Source organism: Muscardinus avellanarius (genome assembly GCF_963383645.1).
Source record: "Muscardinus avellanarius genome assembly, chromosome: 21".
Classification (NCBI taxonomy): domain Eukaryota; kingdom Metazoa; phylum Chordata; class Mammalia; order Rodentia; family Gliridae; genus Muscardinus; species Muscardinus avellanarius.
Genome location: NC_137807.1, coordinates 14135881 through 14139286, shown reverse-complemented (window position 1 = coordinate 14139286; position 3406 = coordinate 14135881).

Sequence of the window (3406 nt, the reverse complement as noted above, 5' to 3'; positions counted from 1 at the left end):
GGCGGGCGGGCGGCGGGGCGGCGGCGACGGCGGCGGCGGCGCTCGGCGCGGGGCAGAAGAGGAGCGCGGCGCAGGGGGCCGGACGGACAGGCCATGCTGCCCCCTCCCCCGACCCCGCTCGGGCGGGGACGGCCGAGGGGAGGGCCCGCCGGGGGCCGACCTGCCGGCTCCTCCCCCGCCCCGCGCGCATAAAGCCCGGGCGCCCGCGGAGGCGGCGGCGGCGGCGCGGCCCCTCCCGCCGGGACCCCGAGCCCGGGCCCGGCGCCCCCCGCCCCCGAGCCCCGCCCGGGCGCCCCCCGCCTCCGCGCCCGGCCCCGGGACCCCGCCCCCGGGACCCCCGTCCCCCCCGGGGGGCCCGCCGAGCCCCGCGTCCCGAGCGGGGCGCCTGCGTCAGCACCCAAGAGAAGCCCAGCCGGTGCCCCCACCCGCGCCCCCTCCAGAGTCAGGACCCCCAGACCCTGCCTTCCACACCTGTGGCCCTGGGTCTGGGCAGAAAGCCCCCCCCACCCGCCCCGGCCCAGGTCCGCTGCCCCCCACCCGCCCCGGCCCAGGTCCGCTGCCCCCCACCCGCCCCGGCCCAGGTCCGCTGCCCCCCCCACCCCGGGTCCCGGAGCCTCCGCTTCGCTCCCCTCCCGGGTCACTGGTCAGCCCCCTGCGGACTCCCGGGTGCACCCGGGCTCCGCTGCCAGCCCCCCACCGAGGCGCGGACGGGGTGAGGAGTGCGCGCGCCCCCGAGCCCGGGCACCGCGGGCACCTTCCCCGCCCCAAGACCCCTTCTTTGCGGGGTCCTGGCTCCACCCAACCCGATTGGAAGAACCGGAACTCCCTGCCCGCGACGTTAGGAGTTGCTTCCCTGGGGCCATCTCATTTGAGACTACTCCCCAAGAAGGCAAACTCCTCCCTCCCCACCCCAGCCCTCGGAGCCGGTGGGATCCCCCAGGACTCTCGCTCACCCCCAAAACTTCTTCGCGCAGCCTGGGAACAGCTCGGAGACAGTCCATTCTGGGTCGCCATGGGAGCGCGAGGCCACTCTCCCTATGGCTGCGTCCATCTCCAAGCCCAAGGACCCCTCATTCCCCAGCTGAGAGGAGGAGGAAGGGGGAAACCCGGCCAGGGCGGCTGACATCCATCCAGCCCACCCCTTCCCCTGCGGGAGGGTCTCAGGGCCACACAAGCCCCTCCCCTTCCCACCCCCCTCAGTGCCCCAGGGTGACTGGGTGGCTCTGGTGACAGGCCCTTTGCTGCCCACCTTCACGTCTACCTTTGATGAAGGTGCCCCAGCTCTAGGCATAGCCCTGCCCCTAGCAGGGCGCTGGTCCTTCCTTCCTTCCAGCACTCTCTTCCAGGCTCACTTAAGGCTCTCCTGGGGCCCTGGGGATGCTCCGCAGGTATATCCTGACGCCTGGTCCCCCTAACACTACAAACGAGCTTTGTCCTGTCCTCCCGCTCTGTCCCGCACCCCCTGGACTGGGATGGCATGGGGGACATTCCACGGCTCACACAAGCTGGAATGTCAGGTGTGTCCTGGGAGAGACTCAGATGAGCGGCAGCAAGTAAGCCTTCCTCCCCCCCCCCCAGTGTGAAGGAACCCACTATTTCTAGGTTTGAACCTCATGTTCTTTGTGTATAAAATGGGGTCCGTGGAGAGATGCTGGCAGGGTAGAGCTCCATGCTTCCAGCCGGAGAATTGATTTGTGTGTGGGTGCTATTGGCAGATGGCGTGGAGGACAGGATATGGGTAAGGCTCTTTTGTTCAAAGCCAGCCAAGACCGTATAAAAAGTAGCTTGGACCATTTATGAGTGTCCTCATTCGGGACGTCAGCAGAGGAAGCATCTACTTCCCCTTGTCAATACTTGCTTTGCAGGACAATAACCGACAGGTGGACTTCAGAGAAGGCCCCTCCCACCTGTAAGCTTTCTGTCTACCTGGCAGCTTCGGTTCACTTTGAAGTGGGGGCAGCACGTCCTTGTGGGGGTGGCCCTGGCAGGACAGTGCAGCTGTACATACATGATCCTCATAGGAAATTGGGGATCTCAGCAGTATTAAGGAAAAATGATCCTGGGAGCAACTAGTCCAGACTCCAGAATTAGGAGATTAGAGGATATAGTGGTAGCTGGTTCTTGCTAGGACTGCACACAGAACATCGCTCAGAGAATAAAAGAGTCATTTGTTTTATGAAAATTCCAGTGGAAAAAAAAACGACATTATGCCCAAGCACTAAGATATCATACAACTAGGCACAAATATATACCGAATGCCGTGTACACCCCAGCACTGCTCGTATGACCAGCACCTCGATATGAAGCTTAATGTCTAGAGTCAGATAAGTAGGGTTGGGGCTTATAGCTCAGTAACAGGACATTTGCCTGGTATGCACAAGATTCCGAGTTCCATCCCCAGGACTGAAAAAAGGGAAGAAGAAAAAAGTCAAATAAAAAATAGTAGTGAGTGAAATGCGATGGAGAAGGAGGGAGGAGGGAGACGTGTAGAGAGAGGCTGATAGGCAGTTTTAAATCAAGGACGCGTTGATAGGAAGGGTGATGTACTAGCAAAGATTTGAAGAGGGCATGTACATGTGTGTGTGTGTGTGTGTGTGTGTGTGTTCACTGGGAGTAGAACCCAGGGGCCTTCTACCTCTGGACTGTACCCCTAGACCTATTTTTATATTTTATTTGGAAACAGGGTCTCACTAAGCTGCTGAGGCTGGCTTCGATCCTCCTGTCTCAGCCTCCCAAATTCTGGGATAACAAGCGTGCGGCACCACGCCCAGCTCAATAGTTGATATTTCTAATTTGATTTTAACTATCAAAGCTGGTTCCCAAGCCCAGCGTGGTGGTGGCGCAAGCTTGTAATCCCAGTACTCGGGAGGCTGAGAAAGGAGGACGGCAGGGTCTCGGCCAGCCTCATCAATTTAGGGAGGCCCTCTAAAACTTAGGGAAACCCTGTTTCAAACTAAAATATAATAAAATGGGGCTGAGGGTTTGGCTCAGAGGTGGAATGCCTCTGGGTTCAATCTCCAGTACCAAAAAAAAAAAAAAAAAAAAAAAAGTTAAAAGAAAATAACCATAGCAACTAAATACTACAGCTTTGGTTCAGATTTGAAGCCAGTCTCTTTGAAATTTAGTGAAACCCTCAGCAATTTAGCAAGACCTTGTCTCAAAAAATAAAATAGGGCTGGGGTGTAGCTCAGAGGTAGACTGGCCCTGGGTTCCATCCCTGGTACTGCAAACAAACACAAAAAAACTGGTTCCCCAACCTTGATATGCATTAAAAAATCACTAATGATATTCAGTAGACAGGATGGATGGGGACTTTGAAAACTGCATTTTTTAAATAAGCACATCGATCAGATGATGCTGGTACCTGAGTTTTCCTGGGACCACTCTTGGAGAGACACTGCTTTCA